This window comes from Rhinatrema bivittatum, chromosome 5 (assembly GCF_901001135.1).
Source record: "Rhinatrema bivittatum chromosome 5, aRhiBiv1.1, whole genome shotgun sequence".
NCBI lineage: Eukaryota > Metazoa > Chordata > Amphibia > Gymnophiona > Rhinatrematidae > Rhinatrema > Rhinatrema bivittatum.
The window spans coordinates 250,804,962-250,826,562 of NC_042619.1; the positions used below are offsets into that span (position 1 = coordinate 250,804,962).

The 21,601-nt window shown below is 47.3% G+C and overlaps 1 protein-coding gene across 3 annotated transcripts in view; it reads right to left on the reverse strand.

The window, feature by feature from the left end:
• Positions 1 to 13,303, reverse strand: part of SORBS3 (sorbin and SH3 domain containing 3) — a 113,650-nt gene extending 100,347 nt beyond the window's left edge. For all 3 annotated transcript variants that reach the window (XM_029603795.1, XM_029603794.1, XM_029603793.1), the window contains exon 1: positions 13,209 to 13,303. The gene's annotated coding sequence lies outside the window, so the exon portion shown is untranslated. The remainder of the gene's footprint in view (positions 1 to 13,208) is intronic.
• Positions 13,304 to 21,601: the final 8,298 nt, after the last annotated feature.

Sequence of the window (21,601 nt, forward strand, 5' to 3'; positions counted from 1 at the left end):
ACGCCATGACCCGACCTGGAGGACAAGTCCCAGTGCCAGGGCCTCAGCCCAGACCCAGGCCTGTCACTCCAACCCGACCCAGAGGACGGGTCCCAACCCTGGGGCCTCGGCCTAGGCCGGGATCTGAACTCAGGCCCAATGCCAGGCCGAATCCCCCTAGGGCCTAGGCCAAAGCCTCAGCCTTGAGTAGGCCGAGGTGTGGCAGGCTGCTGCATCCTCAGCCTACGCAAGGCTGAGGCTTCGTCCTGAGCCTAGGCCAAAGCCCGAAGAGCCTCTCCAGACGGGTAAGTGGGGCTCAGGGGGGATCCTGGCCTCAGCATTTTTGTGGGTGGGAGGCCTGGGAGGCTTTGTTTTCATTTTTTGGCTTTTTTTTTTTTTTATTGTTTGATTCGTTTTTTTCTCACAAATTAAAACGAATCAAATAATCCACGAACAGAAATTTGTGGAAAAAAACTTCCAGAAAATGAACCAAATAATGAAAACAAAAATGTTTTCTTTGCACATCCCTACAAACCATGATTAATGCACAAAAACATTTTAGGAGCATAAGCATAACCTTGGTTTGTGTGCACTGTGCAGAAACTATGACTTGGAGTCATAATTGTCAAGGAACTATCCTTCAAGAACCACATCTCCGCAAAAATCAAAGATGGATATCACAAACTCCTAATACTACGACACCTAAAACCATTCCTGTCACCCAATGATTTCAGAACAGTACTCCAACTATTCATCTTCTCCAACCTGGATTACTGCAACTCTCTGCTGTTCAACTTACCACCATCCGACCTCTCCAAATCCTACAAAATACAGCCGCCAGAATACTCACAGGAACAAGAAAATTCAATCATTTTACTCCAACCCTAATTTCACTACACTGGCTTCCAATAAAATACAGGATTGACTACAAAATACTATCCATAATTCACAAAATAATAATCAAAAACAAACAAATTGGCTCAGCGCATCCATAAAACTCCACTCACCAAATAGAAATCTCCGATCAGTGAACAAAGGCCTACTAATAATCCCACCAACCCGTCACAAACTCATCTCAATTCAGAAGAGAGCCATATCCCTAGGAAGCCCTGAACTTTGGAACTCCTCCCAATGGACCTGAGAACACAACAAAATTTAAAAACCTTAAAAAAAGAGCTAAAAACTTGGATGTTTACAAAAGCCTACCAAAACTCCTAATGACACTATACTTAAACGACTTTACCAGATTATACCAGACTATACCAGAATGACTCTATGAAAGAATATATACTAGAATGACTAAAAGCCATGTTAACAAATGTATGATTGTAGAAATCGATCCTTTGTAAACCGTTGTGATGGCGAAACCGAACGACGGTAATTAAAACTCGATAAATAAATAAATAAATAAATAAATAAACTCTTTTGCAGATTTTGCAAATACTCTTTTGCAGGTTGATGCAAATATCAAATATTTTCAAAAACAAACAAATGCATGCAAAGAAATACCAGTATACTCATACATCTATACAACACACCGGTGTTCAGACACATATATAAATGTAGGGATGCTTTAACACCAGAAGAGTACATTTCACTAAAGATTATATAAAAAGGGCTGACAGACTGAAAGAGTTTCTCTCTCTGTGTCCCTGGCACAGACTGAGGGAGCCCCCATCTCCATATGCCTGAGGTTGGCACAGACCAACAGAGCCCCCCTTCACTATGCCTGAGGCTGGCACAGATCGAGGGAGTCCCCCTCTCCGTGTGTCTTGAGGCTGGCACAGACCAAGAGAACCCTCCTTCCCTGTGCCTGAGGGTGGTACAGACTGAGCGAGTCCCCCTCTCCGTATGTCGGAGGCTGGCACAGACTGAGCGAGCCCCCCTCTCCGTATGTCAGAGGCTGGCACAGACCAAGAGAGCCCCCTTCCCTGTGCCTGAGGCTGGCACAGACCAAGAGAACCCTCCTTCCCTGTGCCTGAGGGTGGTACAGACTGAGCGAGTCCCCCTCTCCATGTGTCTGAGGCTGGCACAGATTGAGCGAGCCCCCCTCGCCGTATGTCGGAGGCTGGCACAGACCAAGAGAGCCCTTCCCTGTGCCTGAGGCTGGCACAGACCAAGAGAGCCCTTCCCTGTGCCTGAGGGTGGTACAGACTGAGCGAGTCCTCTCCGTGTGTCTGAGGCTGGCACAGACTGAACGAGCCCCCTCTCCCAGCCTAACATTATAGACTTCCAAGACAAGATGCGTGCTGTGTGACTAGCGCAGAATGCATGGTAAGATCAGTTCTGAACTCATGGGCGCCTGGGAATCCTTGTTCTGTACTTCAGGCGCAGAAAACATGGTGAATACTGCTTTGAAGATGAATGTGCCTGTGGATCTCTATTTTGTGACTCCTTCCTAATGTCAGAAAGGCTAAGTGGTTTCATTCTGTATTTAGTTCATGACGTGACTGACCAGAACACGGTGTATTTCAAATAGCACAACTTCAAGATGTGCATTCATTTGTAAGGAAAAAAAAAAAAAAGCTGTAGGGAGGAGAAGGAATGAGGTTCTCCCTGGTCAGGGGAACAAAGGACACAGCTCCTCTATTAATGTCTCAAAGGTGCCGATTTGTAAACAAAGAAACTGCAACGAACAAGATTTACATCTACAGGAATAAATTCTCTCTGCTCAATGCATCTTTCTGACAAGAGAAATCCCTTTTTAGCAGGTGCAATAAAGTCGCTGTCAGAAACAGCAGCAAAAAGCGGCAACAAAGGATAAGCTAAAGCAAGGGATTCTTACTAACTAAAAGATGAAGCTTCAGCCAGACTCACAAATCTAGCTCCTGAGGGTTGTAGAAAAGACAGCAATCCCACATATCCCTCACAGGTACAACTTTAATCAGAGAAATCCATACGATTTCAGACTTCTTCACACAGACATAAATATACAACATGCACACACACACACACAGAAATATACAGACATGCATGCAGGGCCAGCAGAAGCGCTAAGCCAATTAGGCATCCAGCCAGAGCCCCACAGTGCTGAGGTTGGTAGGTACAGTTATGGCATTTCTTCCTTCTCAACCCCTGTGGCTAGGAAGAGGAAATAGGTGTCCCACAGGCCTGTGGGGGACAAGAAGGAGGAGACTGCCATAGCCAGCTGGAGCAGTGCAGGAGGATAGTGTGGCTGTTGGCTGGAAAACAGCTGCGGGCCACAGTAGTCAACTGGAATGGAGCAGTGCTGCAGGCCACAGCCTGAGTGGGAGTAGGATGCAGCAGCAGGCCCCCACAGCTATCAGGAGCCGGAGCAGCCAGGCTGTGTGTGCGGGCCACTCTGTCAGGAACTAAAGCAGTGGGAAAACATCTGAGCAGGAGGAGGAGCAGCAGCAGCAGCGTTGCCCATGGAGAGAGTGGCTCCCTCAGTCTGTGTCAGCTTCAGGCATAATGAAGGAGAGTGGTGGGGACTGAAGAAGGAAGCTGCTGCTACTGTTTGTGCTTCCAGAGGGAGTGTGTGTGTGTGTGGGGGGGGGGGGGGGGGGGGGGGGCAGGGGGAAGAGTGAGTGAGTGAGAGAAGCAGTGTGAGACTGAGCATGTTTCAGTGTGTGAGATTCAGGGTGGCCAACTGCCTGGGTTTTCGACTGGACAGCCCGGTTTTGCAGCCTATTGTACAGTGTATATACTGTATAACCCGGTCAGGCAAGGCCAGGGGTCAATCAGAGGCGGCAGCCTGGCAGCGCTCCCATCACCTGCCTGTTTTCGGGGCTGGGTTTGACTCTCCTCCCCCTCTGCCTCTCCTACAGCTGTGCTGACCTCCTGGGAGTCGCAGAGGAAGAAGAGAGTCGAACTGAGCCCCAAAGACAGCCAGGAAGAATCTGCCTAGGAAAAAATCAACGCTTGATTTAAAAGGGAAAAAAAAGGGAGGCCGGGTGTGCGTGGCTGCGGCCGGCCTCCCCCACGGCCCCCAAGTGTCCGGTCCTGCTCCATAGAAAAGTTGCCAACCCAGACAGGCCGATACAGTAAGGACGCGTAAGAAAGAGTGCGGCAGTGCCGGGCGCACCCTCGTTTGCCGCGCGCACAGTTCGGATCACATACCGCTCGATACAGTATTCAAATGAGACGCAAATGCAAGCCGCGTCCAAAGCGCGTCCATGAAGCGGTAGGCGTGCGCAATCCATTTTACTGTATAGAGCGCTATACAACGCCTATACAGTATCCTGGGTGCGCTGGTACCTGCCATTTCAAATGACATTTCACCAGGAAAGTGGATGGCTCTCCTACAGACCCCGCTGCCTCGAGCGTCCGGCGCCAGCAAACCCCAGCAGCCGGCGATCGGCGGCAGGGAGCGCAACAAAGCACCTGTGCGCGCAACTCCGATTTTCCGCCTCCTTCGCATGGGCAAGAGAGAGACGAAATTTCACGGGCACACTTTCCCCAGCCCCCGCTCACCTGCCCTGGCCGCGGCCACGCAAGCCCCCAGCAGCAGCAGCAGAAGGGCGTCCATGGGTGCCGGTCTCCCGTGCGGGCGCGCTGACAGCTCCGGAGCAGTCCCAGTCCTCTCTCCCCTCCTCCCGAGGCACTCACCCCCCTGCCGGCGAAGGTGCATGAACGCAAGCCTGTACGCCCAATTTAGGCGCTCAAGGCAGCAGGCACATGAACGCGCGCCGTGACCTCGGACGTCCAGCCGGGCGCTCAGGTCACGGCACGCGTTCATGCGCCTGCTGCCTTGAGCGCCCAAATTGGGCGTACAGGCACATGGACTGCTGGAAACCGCCTCGCATGGGGAGCGCCCGATCCGCCCCGGGGCTGCTGAAGCCGCTCTCACCGCTGGCTGCCCCCGGAAGGCAGGGGAGCCGCGGTGCACGCCTCGGGAGGAGGGGAGAGAGGACTGGGGCTGCTCCGGAGCAGTCAGCGCGCCCGCACGGGAGACCGGCACCCATGGATGCCCTTCTGCTGCTGCTGCTGGGGGCTTGCGTGGCCGCGGCCAGGGCAGGCGAGCGGGGGCTGGGAGAAAGTTTGCCTGTGAAATTTCGTCTCTCTCTTGTCCGTCCGAAGGAGGCGGAAAATGATTTCCGCCCTGCGCCTTGCTTTATTTTTTCTAATAATTTTTCCCCCTTGTGTGAGAAGCATTTTTTTCGATTGGGTTGATTTGGGACTGGGCGGCTAAGTTCACCACACTAACGCCAGGGTCAGGGTAGGCGGTAAATTTGCAGGTTAAAGACGCGGCAAAATAGCTGGTTAAAAAGGCGATAATCTGGGCGCATGTTACTGTATGGGAGGGAATAGCTAATCCAGTCATTAACATATCATATACATGCCGCGGGCGGAAAGGGATACGCGTCGATCTCAAGAAGCGGTAAGGGCGTGTAAAACCGGATACTGAATCGCGGGTTAGACATTCGCGTCCAAATTGTGCATACAGAGCGGGTTAGAAACGGGGTAACCGCGGCCGCGCTTTACTGTATCGGCCTGCGAGTTAGGCTCCCAATCTGACATAGACAGAGGCACATGCCTTGCCAGTTCCTAAAAAAGGGCTGGAAGGAAGAGAGCTAGTAAGGGGGGAGGGGTTTCTGGTTTCTACATGATTTACCTGTTCCATTCCTGGCAGGCTGTATCCCCTGCACAGGGTGGTCAGGAGGGACTGGTCACATTTTCGACCAGCATAAGAGGAGGTGGCAGCACCCTGCTATGAGAAGAGATCCTGAGTCAAGTTTTTGCAAGTTTTGTAATTTTTAGCCTTTGGGAAAGGATGAATTTTTCTGCCCCCTTCTTCTTTTCCCTGAACTAGAGACTGCTTCCAGTGTAGGGAGGCCAGAATCTATCTGCTGAAGAGGAACATCAAGGGAGGCAAAAAAACCATTTGGAGACTCCCAAATGGCGTTTCCAGCTTGGGACCCAGGACACTGCCAGGTGAAGTTTGGGACTCGACGTGGCCCTCAGGCACTGTGGGAAGGGATCCGGTCCAAGTCAGGATACCCCAGCCACCTTGGGACCCTGATCATTCCACGCCCTGCAGGATAAGTCGGTATGAAGACCCTGCCTCTGCAGGGACCATCCACAGGGTTAGAGAGCATTCAGATCCTGGCGTATATAAATCTGGGGACACTGCAAGTAACTTGACACTTTATGTTTTGCATCTGTTGAGTCTTTTAAGAGGAATTACAGTAAACTTTAATTGGAACCCCCATCAGCGAGTCCTGCCTAGGCCAAGAAGATCTGCCTTCACCCCCCCTAGAAAGGAATCACACCTTGGGGATCAAAGAAATAGGAATGAGAAGTGTGAAAATAGCCCCAGTTATAAATTTGTTTCTGTGCCCTTGGAGTCTGACAATCCAGAACAAAGGGTTATATAAATATACATGAGAGAGAGGCTGTATCTGTGTATGTATGTGACAGATTGTGTGTCTGCATGTGAGAGGCTGTGTCTGTGTGTGTCTATATATGAGAGAGAGAGAGAGAGAGTGTGTGTCTCTGTGTGTGATTGAGTATTTGTATATGAGAGAGAGAAGAAAGTTAAGTTTATGTGTAATAACCCCCCCTCCCCCCACTAATCCACAACATTCTCAGGGCATCTGGAAATCAAACGTTCCCAGGTATGGACAGTGGGAGAACTTTTTAAAATCCATATTAGTTTTTATTATTGGGTATTATTTGAGGTGTCTGCTGTTTTGAAATATTTTATTGGCATTTGGTACATTTTTATATGAGTTTTTAATTATTGAATGTTATTCTATTTGTCAGGTGTTATTCAAATATTTTTTCTTTTTATTAGTAAAGTTTTACTATTATTGATTTATATTTTTTAATTTTTTTAGTACAAATTGTAACATTTCTGTTTTTCCATTGTTGCATTGCATATAGGGTCTGGCTTCTTGTGTTTTCAGTTCAGTTTTTAGACATTTTTATTTATACATTTTGGTCTCCTTATTCTGCATTTGGTGAGGGTGTGTCTGCTGTACATATGTGGCCATGATGAGGAATTCTGATGATGTGTCATTTCTGTGTAGGGATCTATAGTAGCCTGGTTTGCTCTGATTTCCTAATAGGAAGTGTATTGGTGTTTTAGGGCCTGGGATATTTGCAGTGCTGCCTTTTCATAGGTTGTTACTATTTGAGTGCTGGCAATTAGCGCTGTTTTGGAATGGGAGGTTTACTAAATTGTAATTGAAATTCATTTTACTCATGGCTTTCTGAGGGCCAAGCTCACACCCAACATGTGTTGCAACACTTAATGCCATATGGGTTCCAAGTGTCTTTTTCACAGGGTTTTTTGGTTGGCATCAAAGCAGTGCATGTAAAAATAATATTCATGTTGTAAGTAATATTTTTACTTCAGCAGACTGTACTTTGAATATAAATTTTCATGTAAAATCTATTTTTATAGATATTTGATTTATTTTGGGGAGGGTATGATGGTGGAGGATGGGGCAGCACAAGGCTGTAAGGTTCGTTTAGGGCGCCTAATATTTTAATTTTCATTTCATTACTTAAAGTTAATATACTGCCCGTCAAAATAGGTTAACCAAGCGGTTCACAAAAAAAAAATGTATACCATACATAATAAATGAATAAACCATCATAAACACAAACATTCAGAATAAAACAAGAAACAATATTGAAAAAAAAAAACAAATAAGACAAATAGCACAATATAGATAATATTAAACATGACTGGCTAATAAAACATAATCAAGGCATCAACGAGATGGACCGTCCTAGGGATCAGTAAACGCCTGGGTAAAAGGCCAAGACTTAGCTGCCTTCCTCAACTTTAGCTAGTTCGACTCAGTCCAGATATCAATGGGTAAGGTGTTCCAAACTGCAGCTGAAAGAGGCTCTAACCTGATAACCTTTCTGAGATGAACGGAGGGTACGAGCTGGGGTACTACATGCATGTAAACACAGAAATAGAAAGACGTGAACATGCCACGCACAAATACTTTCACCTATCTTTATGCTCGCCAAAGAGAATGAGAAGCCTACTGGAAAGCAGCTGGCTGCAGTAAGCTTATGGGAGACAGCGAGGTGTTCCTGTCCAAGAGAGAAGCAAGACTGAGACCTAGAGGATGAAAGACAGCTACCAACAGTGACTCAGTTCTTGGCCTCATGCTGCATCCTAACTAAGGCCAGTCCAGGAGTCCAGAGACACAGCTGTCAGGTTCCACCCTCAGACCTACCAAGGCCCGGAAGTCAAAGCATGAAAGCATCTTCAGAGATTGGGTTTTAGAAGTCCAACAGACGCTAGTACAATATCCAAAAGCAACCATCCCTCAAATCCAGCAAAGTGCAATTGAAACAGGTACGGCCCTGTGTGTGGCACAAAGCCAGGCACAGAGAAGTTTCCAACATCCAGCATGTGCGTTGCAAAGGGTTAACAAAACAGAGCAAAGATTAAAGTATTTGGAGAGAGTCCAGAGAGTGTGAGTTAACAAAACTAATAATAGGGGACTAACATCTTCGGCATTCCCTGCTTGCTAATCCCTGGCTACTGATAAGAGATCCTCCCCCTAGAAGAAGATCCTCCCATGAGGACATTCCCTGCCCACCCAGGTCGCCGATAAGCTTCTTCCTCCTGATGCAGGGGTCCCCAAACTACAGCCTGCAAGCCAGACCCAGCCCGGACAGCTTGTTTTTCCGGCTCTCCGTGCTTCTCTTTTTTATGGTTGGCTCTGTCCATGGAGACTTTTATTTTTTATTTTTTTTTACATGCCCGGTGGCAGCAGAAAGCCTCACAGAGTTGTCCAGGCCCTGCCAGCATGAGAAGACCGGACTGCACCCAAACTGGTGAACACTGCCACTGGCAGAGAGGCCCTGCCCATGGGAGAAGATCCAGCTGCACCTGTGCCGGTGAAGAGTGCCACGGCTAGGGATGCCAGGCTCTGCCAGCACAAGAAAAAGAGGGGGGGGGGGGAGTGAATGAGAGAGGTGGAGGAGGGAGTGTACCAAACACACACGCACACTATCTCAGAGGAGGGCAGATGAAGGGGAAGGCAGGGAGGAGGATTCTTAGGGGGTACAGTAAGGTTGTCAACTTCCGAGAACTCTACAAACATAAGAAGATGCCATACTGGGTCAGACCAAGGGTCCATCAAGCCCAGCATCCTGTTTCCAACAGTGGCCAATCCAAGTCACAAGTACCTGGCAGGATCCCAAGGGGTAGCAAGCTGCTTATCCCAAGAATAAACAGTGGATTTCTGCAACTCTACCTCAATAACGGTTAATGGACTTTTCCTCCAGGAACTTGTCCAAACATATTTTTAAACTGCAGCTATACTAACAGCTTTCACCACATCCTCTGGCAATGAACTCCAGAGCTTAATTAATGTGTTGAGTAAAAACATATTTTCTCTTATTAGTTTTAAATTTATTACCCAGTAACTTCATTGTGTGTCCCTGTTCTTTGTACTTTTCAAAAAAGTAAACAACTGATTACTGTTTACTCGTTCCAACCCACTCGTTATTTTATAACCTCTATCATATCCCCCCTCAGCCGTCTCTTCTCCAAGCTGAACAGACCTAACCTCTTTAGCCTTTCCTCATAGGGGAGCTCTTCCATCCCCTTTGTTACTGGCATTCTGACACATTCTGGGGAACCCTGTCTTTTCCTTTCTCAGCATTTCAAATCATCCACAGGACCAGATATGCTGCCCCTCCCCCAGCCCTCTTGAAATGTCCTATGTGGCCCTTTTCTTGAAAGGTTTGGGGAGGATCCTCAGCTCAGGACATTCCCTGCCTGATAATACCCTGGTCACTGATAAAGATCCTCCTCCTAAAGCAATGTTAACTCAGTCCTGGGAGCAGGTTATCTACTATGAATAGTGAATATACAATGGAGGCAGTGCATGGAAATGTATCTCATGCATATTCATTATGGAGATGCTGAAAAACTGACTGGCTGAGAGGGTCTGGAGCACTGAACTGAGAGCCCCCTGTTCTGAAGGATTCCCATAATCAGAATATTGTCTGATAATATCCCTTCTATAGAAACCCAGGTCAGGGCATTTCCTGCTCTCTACCACCAAGAGACAGTGAAGAAAAAGATACAGCTGCTCCTCAGATCTCAGAAATGTTTAATTCTGAATTACTGCCTCTCTCCCAAAGGGGGAGGCCACGGAGTGAGGAAGGGAATGAGAGAAATCAACTTGTGGGCGGAGGACTGCAGCCAGAACGCACACTTTCCTGAGGGGGCTTGGGGAAGCCGGAATATGGCTAGGAAGCAAGGGGGGGTCCCAACCCCCTTACCCCACACCTCCTGCATGGCAAACAGGAAATCTTCTGTGATCTTGAAAGGTTCTGACATTTCCAAGGTGTAGGAGTAAAAAATGTCTTCCAGGAAGGAAAAAGAGCAAGGGGGTAAAAAAAAAAAAAAAAAACAGTGGGAAAAGAAAAGGCTGGAGGGAGGGGGGAGGGCAAGAGACTTTTTCACATGAAACAATAGAAAGATTATTGCTTTACCATATGACCCAGAGCTAATTCAAAAGGGAGGGGCAGTACCTCACCCCATAGATGGTTTAGGGTTACAGCTGCCTGAAGCCCTTCTGGAGGGAATTAGGGAGAGGGAAATTAAAGGTTTGTATTTACTTAACTAATTTATAGTCCACCCAGGACTGTCTTTCATTCAATACAGAGGAATAACTTTTATGTTTGTCTCTTCTTCATTGCTGTAGTCAGACAATTGTGTGGGAGAAAAAGAGACCATGACGACATACGAAATGGAATGCAAGAGGTTTCCAGCTCAGCATCCCGAGCCAGCTTCATCACCGACCCAAAAAAAGGGACAGTCCTTCTCCTGCCCAGTGCCGGAGAGGAGAGCAGCCAGAGCAGCCACCAGCTGGGAACAGTTTATGGAACACTGGAATCCCATTTCCTATTCCCATATCATCTCAGCGTGCAGAACGTCCCATACCCTCATGGCTTTCCTGCAGCTTGTGGGAAGAGCAGCGACCGCCCCCAGGCACAGTGACAGGTCCCCAATCTTACCTGCACCCACCGTCAGGCCAACGCAATATCGGGCGCTATGATCAGCGCACCGCTGAACGCACGGTCGGAGGCGCGTTTTGGGCGTGCTAGACTTACGCCTGATGCATCAAAAACATGTGTCCAAACCAGCACACATAGGGGTAGATCTGAAAAAAGTACGCCGGATTTGCGCGCGCCGCCTCGCCATCCCCCGGCACAGGCCGCAGTGCCAGGGGACTCGGGCCCGCCCTCCCGGCCCGCCCCTGAACTGTTGCCACGCCCTCCTGACCCCCCCCCCCCCGGCCAGCTGACATGCCCCTGGATACGCCCCCTCCCACCCCTTCTACAAAGCCCCGGGACTTACGCGCGTCCTGGGGCTTTGCGCGCGCCGGCGGCCTATGCAAAATAGACATGTGAGTGCCCTGCGTGCGTAAATCCGGCAGGATTTACGCACGCAGGGCTTTTAAAATCTACCCCATAGCTAGTAGTGCTCATCACATGTAAATGCATGTTGATGAGGCTATTAGTTAGTCCGCCCAATGTAAAAAAAAGTTACCGGGCGCTGGCCATACATGTTTGTACGCTCAAAAATTAACACCAGCTCCAGAGTTGACGTTAAGTTTTTAGGAGTCCCAGGCCATGCAAGTCCCAAGGGGAAAATACTGCTTTTCTGTGGTTCCTCCAGCTTAATACTGTTGCAATAATAAGCAGGAGGAACCACAGAAGCAGCGCAAAAAAAAAAAAAAAAAAGTCTTAAAGAGATGCTCAATTTACAAGCATCCGTTTCCCTAACCTGTGCACAGCCACATCCCCTGGGTGCTGGATGCCATGGATGCGCCAAGGACGCACAATTTATCCCTAGCACATCCTTTTTAGCACAGCAGCTCATTTGCCTATTGCATTGAACTCCCAGGAGAGGTGATTGTGCGCACATTTAAAAAAAAAGTGCGTCCAATTTTTAGCGTGGTGGTATTGCATTGGTCTGATTGCGTACTCACCACCTGTCACTGCTCCCTGCCACCGCTATTCATAGGGACCTTCATTTTCAGTTTTAATTTTATTTTCCAGGAATTTATCAGGAGAAATCAGTGAAAATAAATGACTCATCATTTTCATGGGTAAATATAATTTTTGTTCTTGTTGTGGTAAGACTGCTAAATTCCCAGAAAAAAAAAAATCAATAAAAACTGAAAACGAAGGTTCCTAGCTATTCACAGTCTTACCTAGGACTCCATACAGGGCAGTCAGTGCCCCCAGCCCTACTCCTGCCTGCAGTATTACTTGTACTGGTGGTAAACAGAGGGGCTTCAGTTCTTCAGCACTGTCAGTCCCTATCTGCATTATCCTTATGAGGGAGGTTTACAGAGGAGCTTCAGTCTCCAACATGGTCAGTCCCTCCCCTGTAGCTGATCCTGCTCCTGGCTGCTCTCTCCTTGAACTTAAGCACTAATAATATCAAGTCCTTCCCCATCCCAGCACTGCTCCTGCCTGCCCTGACCCTGTGCTGGGTGCATACAGCGTGGTTTCCATCTCCAGCACGGTCAGTCCCTCTCCCACGCCCCACCCTGCTCTGACCCTGTGCTGGGGATATACAGAGGGCCTTCAGTCTCCAGCACTAGCAGTTCCTCTCTTATCCCAGCCCTGCTCTTCTTGCCTGCACTGTTTCTATGCTGGTCCTTGTTATTATACTTTCCGTAACGTGTAACTATTTTACTGTTATTTTGTTGTTGTTTTTTTTTTTCCTTTTAATCATTCTATGTATTGATCTGGCAGTGGCGTAGAATGAGCATGCAAAGAAAGCTCTCTCGATCTGATATGCAATACAGAGGGGGCTTCGGACTCCAGCCTCTCTCACCAGCCCTGCCCCTTCTTGCATCGCCCCTGTGCAGGCGGACACGAGGGAGCTTCGTTCTCCAGCACGATCAGTCCCTCCATGTTCCCTAGTCCCGCTTCGATATAAATGCAAACCAAAACAATGTGACTGGCCATGTTTGGTCTTTTTTTTTTTTTGTAAAATAGAGCAAAGCCCCTGATTGCTCCATTCTGCGTCCATTCCACGTCCAGCCTATTTTGGATGACAAAGTCCAGTCCAAGTTCTCCAAAAGCCGGTGGATGGGATCGGACCTCACGTGTCTTTCGGCGTGGCGCGTGTGCCTAGCCCTTTAAATGCGCGCGTGACTTGGATGCCGCGCGCTTGCCGCCCCGAGGCAGAACTTCAGGGGGCCCTGCTCGCTCACCTCCCGCCTCGAAAGGCAGAGCCTCAAGCTGCGCGCCCACCAACTCACCTGAGGGCCTCCCGCCAGCTGCAGCCCCGATCGCCTGCGCCCCCCGTGCAAGCTGCCTCGCTCCCTCGCTCCCTCGCTTTACTCTTCCACTGAACTCTGTCCCTACGGCCAAGATAAATATTTAACCCAGTCCTCATTGTAACTAACTAAAGTTCACAAATGTTTACTGTTTAACGCCACCCCTAGCTGGCGGCTGGACAGGAAAAAAAAAAAAGAGAGGACCAGGAAAGCAGTTTCGGCTCCCCAGTCAGACTTTCCATCTCTGTTCCGGGCCAATCCATCCCCTACGGAGGGCGGGGGCGACACCGGCGCGCGGGCCCCTGACGGACGGCTCGCTGCTGTCTTTTCCAAACAGATTTTATCGCTCTCGGCCCGAGAGCTGTGTTACTTCCTCCAGTCGCGGGCGGGGGCAGCGGCAGCCCCAGCCGACCGAACGCTTTCAATCCATGACCTCGCTGCCTCCATCCAGGGCGCTAAATTCCACATCCGAACACTCAGGTCGATCCAGTAACGTGCAGTTAAAGATTCCCCGTCTGTAACGTGCTGGGAGCGCACAATACAGACGAGTAAGGCCATCCAGCCATACAGTCTCCAGTTTCACGCGTCCTTAGCGCTTCCTAAAATAGACGCATAACCCTTTCCGCACCCGGCATGTAAATGAACGAAAAAGCTGTATAATGAAGGAATTAGCTATTCCCCTCCAATACTGTAACGGGCGCTGATACTATCTCCTCAGTAACCCGCTGTTTTGCCGCGGCCTTAACGTGTTAGTTTACCGCCTCCCCCTAGTAGGAGGTAGTGTAGTGTAAAAAACATTGCTTACCCGCCCTGGTCCCGTCCGGTCTCTGGTCCAGCCCCTCCGGTCTCCGGTGTAGCCCCAGTCCGGTCTCCTGCAGCCCGTCCGGTCCCCTCCTCCCGAAGCAAAAAAACCCCCAAAAAACGAAAAAGTAGCAAGGCTCGGGCCTGCTACGGCAGTCCCTTCTCCCTTCCTCCCGATTTCGCACGGGCATTCATCCAGGCAGAGGGAACCGGTGGCGAAAACGGCCCACGGTTCCCTCTGCCTGGATGAATGCACGACCACCCGGCTCCCTCCGCCTGAATTAATACGCGCCGGTGCGACCAGGGTGGTCGCACAGGCGCGCATTCACTGCCGGTGGGGGTTGCCGGAGGCCGCTTTTGCCGCCGGCTCCCTCCGCCTGAATTAATGCGCGCCTGTGCGAGCCGGCCTCGTTTGAACACGCGCCCACCCGCCCCCCGGATCCCGCTGCCACGCCCGCCCAATCGAACACGCGCCTACCCGCCCGCGGCCTTGATCGAACACCCGGCTCCTGCCACCGCCCGCCGGCCGCCTGGACCCACGCCGCTGCCTGGATGACCGCATGAAAGTGACAGGTATTTAAAATTTTTTTTTTTTATAACACTCAGGTTTTTACATATTGTTGGTTTTTGTTTTTTTTTTTACACTTCCTGGTGCCTGTCATTTCAAATGACATTTGAAATGACAGGCACCAGCGCACCCAGGTTACTGTATAGGCGCTGTATTAAGCGCCTATACAGTAAAATGGGTTACGCGGGCATAACCCTTCCCTAACGCTTTAAAGCCGCGGCATGCATTTGCATGCGATTAGAAGAGAGTATCAGGCGCTAAGTCAAGAGAACTGTGCGTGCGGGGAGGAAGGGTGCGCCTGACACTGCCGCACTGTTTCTACCGCGGCCTTACAGGATCGACCTGAAAGCAAAGCAGCGCTGCCGCGTTACTTGGAAAAGGCCCATACGGTGGGCCAGCGTGGCGGCCCTGCGCCCTTCTCCAGCCTGCACGAGCCTTCTTGAGACGGTGGCCCGATTCAAGTCGAGGTTATTTCTATATCTTTGAACACTCGCTGCGCCAGCTATTAGCCGTCTTGATTGTAACCAGGTTAGCTAAAGCCATTTTCTGAAACTTTTTTCATTTTAGCTGCATGTCTTGATTAGATTGTAAGCTGTACACAACAGGGACTCCCTTTTATATTTATCTGGAGCATGCTGCATAGCTCGAGTAGTATTATAAAAAATGATTAATACAGTAGTGATAACATCCTTCCAACCCACCCTTAGTCCACATACTCACTTTTTTTTTTTTTAATCTTACTTTAGCTCTCGCCTTTTCCTTGGTAGCTCAAAGTGAATTGTTCCTATCGCAGCAGGTTTACAATCTAAGAGGCTGCTGCAAAAAGGTGCACTTAGCACAGCACATCCTTTAACTCTCAGATTTTGCACACATTTTTTATGTGCAAATGCCACTGCAAGGAGTTTTACACACAACAAATGTGTGCATTACATTGTGCATTTAAGTTAGCGCCCTCGCCTGGAAATTCCATACGAATGCTGGCTTGAGGTATTACACCTCCTGCTTTCTTACAGGCCAATACCCAAAACCGCGTGGGAGAGCCGGTGAGCACCCACTGTCCCGGGCACACGATTCAGGAGGGTGGCCTATGCAAATTAGGGCCCACCGTAAAAAGAGGCGCTAGGGCCACTAGCACGTCCCTAGTGCCTCCTTTTTGACAGGAGCGGGTTTGACAGCCGACGCTCAATTCTGTCAGCATCGGTTCTCAAACCCACTGACAGCCACGGGTTCGGAAAACAGACGCCGGCATAAATGAGCATCCATCTTCCGACCCACGGGCCGCTTTTACTTTTTTTTTTTTTTTTGGGGCCTCCGACTTAATATCGCTTTGCTATTAAGTCAGAGGGTGTACAGAAAAGCAGTTCCCCAGCGCCAGCAGGCGTTAATTTTTGAAAGTAAAATGTGCGGCTTCACTGCACATTTTGCTTTCTGGATCGCGCGGGAATAACTAATAGAGCCATCAACCTGCATTGGCATGTTGCATGCGCTATTAGTTGCGGGGGGCGGGGGGGGGGTGTTTGGCCACGCGTTTTCGACGCGCTATTAGCCCCTTACTGAATAAGGGGTAAAGCTAGCGCGTCAAAAACACACGGCCAAACCCAGGCTAACTGCGTTTTTATGCATAGAAAAACAGGCTTTCTTCACAAAATATATTTTTTCCATGTAATATGATTTATATGCACAAAATATGTTTTGAGCCTAGAAAGCATGTGTTGCACACATAAATCTTATTTTATGCATGGAAAACGTGATTTGTGCAAAAACTTCTTTTTCTGTATACTAAGCCTTTTCTGTGAACACATTTTCTGGTTTGTGCATATTTTTTAATTCCCAGTGCATTAAAATAGCATTAGCTTATTGCACTGAGAATTAAAAAAAATGTAGGTTGTGCTGAATTTCAGCACAACATTTTAACCCTCAGTTTTTTACATTGGCCCCCTAAGTTTTTATCTTAGACAATGGAGGGTGAAGTGACCTGCCCCAAATCACAAGGAACTTCAGCAAGATTTAAAGCCTGACCTCCCTGTTTTTTTTAGTTCACTTTACAAGAAATCATATGATTTACAAGAATCCAGTCTTATTAGCATACATGAGATAAATTATAATGTCAACCAGTTGGAAAATGTTATGCAAACAAGCAAACTAATTGGTAAAGTTAGGGGTGATGACATATTTAGCAAACAGCTCAGAAAAGTTGAGATGGTGGTTACTCTGGAGTATTTGGTAAGTTGCAGTGCTCTTCTTATAAAAAGACAAAATATTTTTCTGTAATTAGCTGTTTGCATTCACTGTTTACTAGTACCCACAACATTTTTGGCAATCCAGATAGGATGTGGAGTGAGAAGGGGGGGGGGGTGTTCCCTTTTGTAAATAAGGGATATTTTCCTTTTTCTTTGCTTAGGATCCTCCTGTTTCCTTCTATTCCCACATAAGGAAACCCACAGATTTAGGGAATTTTGCAGCATGCCAACAGCAGAGAAACAAATTAGACTTTTAGATTTTAGGAATATTAGCAGGGGTGGTTCTATGATTAGGCAAGGCAGCAAAATCTGGGGAACAAAAAAAAAAGTGTCCCCCAAAAATTCTCCTGCCGTGGCTATCTCACCTTGCCACAGATATGGTGCCTCAGTGACCGCAGCCAGATATGAAGCCTGGCAGGGCTTGAAGGGTAGTGTGGGCGCAGCAGAGCCCATCCCACCATGGCCGGAAGAATAGACCCGGTGAAGCCTCAGGAGCAGCATGGCCACACCGGAACCCGTTCCACCGCAGCTGGAAGAGTAGGCCCAGTGAGGCCCGAAGAGAGGTGTGGCCTCAGCCAGAATAATAGACCCAGGCAGGCCTGAGTGCATGCATGTGTGTAAGACAGAGACCTGTGTTGTATGGGTGTGAGAGTAAGTGAAAGCCTGTGTGCATGGATGGTTAGATTAAGACAGTCTGTATTGGTGTTTGAGCCAGTTATATTTATTTATTAGCTTTTATATAGCGACAGTCGTGGGTACATCATGCCGGTTTACAATCTAACTGAAGGAGGAAATTACAAAAAAGCAGGGTGGGGGGAGAGGGAGCAGATAGGAAGAGAGAAGGGGAGAGAGAAGAGAGGGAAAAACAGGAAGAGGAGAAAAGGAACAGTACCTGATGGAAAACAACAGAAGAACATAATAAGTAGCATTGCAAATGCATGTGATAGAGAAGAAGTGCATATGAGAGTCTAGTTGCATGGGTGAATGTGTGTGAGAAAAAAAGATGTGTGTAACAGCCTGAATGCGTGTGTGTGTATGTGTGTGAGAAATTGTAAGCATGTGCAAGAGCATGTGAGAGAGGAGTGTGTGTGTGAAAGCCTCTATGCATGTGTGACTGCTTGTGAGAGAAAAAGTGTGCGAGAGAGCCTGTATGCATGTGTGAATGCATGTGAGAAAAGGTGTACGAGAGAACCTGTATACATGTGTGAATGCATGTGAGAGAATCTGAATGCATGTGTGAGAGAGAAACCAAGCATGAGAGCTTGTATATGTGAGGGGAGAGGTCTATGTGTGAGTGAGCATTAGTATATGTATGAGAGAGGGAGTGTATGTGTGTGGGTGTAAGAAAGAGGGGATAAAGTTAGTCATGTGGGAGAGGGCCACACAATATCTCAGAGTGACTGGAAATCAAAAGATTCCAGGTATGGAGAGCAGGGGTTTTTTTAATTTTGAATTTGTTTTAGCTTTAATTGTTGGGTGTTTTGAAATATTTTTTTGGTTTTTAAGACCTTTTTGAACATGTTTTAGTTTAATTATTGAAGGGTGTTCTGTTTGTCAGTTTTTGATTTTATTATTGTTTTATGAGCAGTGATGGTGTTGCTGTTGCATTGCTTACAGAGTCTAGCTTCTTGTGATTTCCAATAAAGTTTATATCTGTACATTTGTATCTATACTTTATGCAATCTTTATTCTGTGTTTCATGAGAGTGCATGTGTGACTGAGGTAAGGATATTCTGCTGGCATGTAATTTCTGTTTATTGATATATAGTAGCCTGGCTTCTTCCGTTTTCCTAATAGGAGGTGTTCTGGTGTAATATTTGCTGCGTTGCCTTTTCGTAGAGAGGATTGTTACTGTTTGAGTGCTAGCAGTTAGTGCTGCTTTGGTATGGGAGGTTTACTATATTGTACGTGTAATTTGTTTATTCATGACATTTGGAGGGCCAAGTCCACTTCAAACACACTTTACAATAGTCCTAATACCACATAGGTTCCAAATGTCTTTAGGCAGTTTTTTCTGCTTGGGACCACCGCTGTGCATAGATGCGCAAGTTGTTGTGATATTTTTACCTCAGAAGACTATGAATGTCCTGTATCATGTAAAATCTGTTATTTTAAAATGCATAATTTGTAATTGTGTGTGATGAGGGCTGGGAGGGAGGGGATGCAAGGCTTTAAGGTTCTCCTAGGACACCTAATACCCTTTCAGCAACCTGGAAAGAGTGCGCCACACACAGATCCCCACCCTTCACCCTCCAGGGGGCAAATGCTGGAGAAAGGTGGGGGAGTCAGGTGGCAGGGTTGCCGGCTTCCTAGAAATATTATCGCTGACAACTCTACCTGCCACTCCTCTGGGAACACTGACCCCTTCTGCCTCATTTCAAATCACCAAGAGGGCCAGGTTCCAAGGAGACCCTTCCTCCCCCTTCTCACTGATTTGACCTGTGCCGTGCCTTTTTTTTGGGGGGGGGGGGGGCGGGAGGAGCACCATCTTATCCCTCGCCTCAGGTAGCAGATTCCCTTGAGCTGCGCCCGGGCCCACCTACAATAAGACAATGCTTTGTATGCTGATGACCTAAGGCTTGGAACTACTTTGACAGTTTTCGTCCCACTGGATATTTGCCATTTGAATTAAAGCCAATAAATTGCAGCCTCTCCAGTAAAATAGGATTTTCTAGGTATTGGCACCCAAACTGATTTAAAAAAGAAATGGATGTGCATAAATAATTATTGCAGTTACATTCGTTTTCTTTATTGTCATGTGCCTTGGCTATGAATGTGTAATAGGTTTCTGCTGCCAGTTTTATGGTGCCATCTCTTGTTGCTACTGAACTTTCTGCTCTCCATTCAAAGAAGAGATGGTCAGCCTGTTTTATTCCACCCCCCCAGCGAGGAAATAGAATTCCAGATGTTACAGATCAACCTTAACTAATTTGAGACTAGAACATGCACCCCATGTCAGGGTCAAAAGTTCTAGCCTAACCCAGTGCTACATGGGCTGGGCCTGCATTATTGGAGCTTGGTCAAATATTGCCACACTAACTCTGACAAATGGGGGAATGTAAGAGTGCTCTTAGAGGGTTTTCCGTGAAGCCAGACTAGTTTGGTGGTACTGAAAGAAACAAAGCATTACAGCACACTGAGATTTTACCGATCAGGCTTGTTATAGGCAAGGTTATCAAAATGTTAAAAAGTAAGCTAAAGGTTAACCCACACATTAAAATCAGCAATAATTTTTGTTTCTGCCTTCTGGGCTCAATTTACAAGAAATCATATGACTTACAAGAATCCAGTCTTAAGAGCTTATATGAGATACAATTGCAATGTCAACCAGTTGTAAAATGTTTTGCAAACAAACTCACTCATTGATGTGTAAGTTTAGGTGCAGTAACATATTTAACTGAATGCAATGACTCAGAAAAGCTGAGCTGGGGGTTAATTCTGCATGATTTGGTAAGTTGCACTGCTTCTAATATAAGATATCTTATAATATAAGACTAAAGGGTTTTCTCTTAGTGGCTGTTGGTATTCAGTATTTACTAGTGCCCACAACCTTTTCTTCCTTTTTTTTTTTTTTTTAAATCTGACTACCCCTAGTACTGCTCAACTTAGAGAGGAAGAGCTTGTCTTTTACCTCAGGAGCTTCCCCTAAGCAATTCTTATTCAGCCTACCAAACCTCAGACCACAACACAAGATGCACCTGTAGCATTTGCTGGAGACAGAGAATACAGGCTGAGGTCAGCATGGATGCAAATTAGGGTGACATAAGCAAACCTGTTTGTCTCTGTCCCCATCTGTTGGTCGGAGTGCAAAACCCACTCGTCTAAACTGGTCTCCATCGAAGAAGAGGAAGAGTAGCAAATCATCAGTGTATAATATTTTGTGTGAAATACCCTTAATCATGAAACCAGAAACAGGGTTTTCCTGTCTTGCAAACTGGGTCAAGGGCTCAACCACAAGATTAAAAAGCACAGATGATAAAGGGCAACTGTGACAAGTGCCTTGCAGAATTGGAAAGCAGAAGATGGATAACTATTAACCACCACCTTCACCAATGGTTTTGAATAAAGTACTCTAAATCCAAGCTATAAAGCCAGGTGGAAAACCATAGTATTCAAGTACAGAGAATATAAAAGGCCATGAGACCCTCTCAAATGCCTTTTCTGTATCTAAGGATAGGACTAATCCATAAACTTTGTTTTGATCAGCCCAACTCATAATATTAAACAGGTGCCTAGTATTTGCAGTTGAGGCTTTCCCATTTTTTACAAAGCCAGTTTGGTTAGTCTTGATGCAATAGATGTGGCATTAGCAACTCTAATCACACTTGCAAGAAAATAGCCATCAGTTTAATATCAGTGTTATGGGAAATAGGCCTACATGAGCCACATTCAGATCGTTTTTTGGAATTCCCACAATATTTGTATCCAAAAGATTATCATCCATAGGTGTTGTAGAAATGGAAACATTTTCCTATAGCATTCTAGTGGGTATGCATCCAGGCCCAGACTTTTGCCTAAGGGGAGCAACATAGCCACTCTGTATAATTCTTGTGCACTCATTGGAGTCCCTAATTTTTCCTTATGCTCTGCTTTAAAATAAAAAAAGGGAGCCAGCTTTGTTGCAATAAACCCTCAATGCACCCTTGGGAGGTTGGGTTTGGGGAGTGTATAAAGCTCTATAATAATCCTTGAAGACCTCAGAAGTCTCACCAGGGGAGTAAGATGTTTGCAGCTGTGGGCTTTCTAATTTTCCCCACATCCTTCTT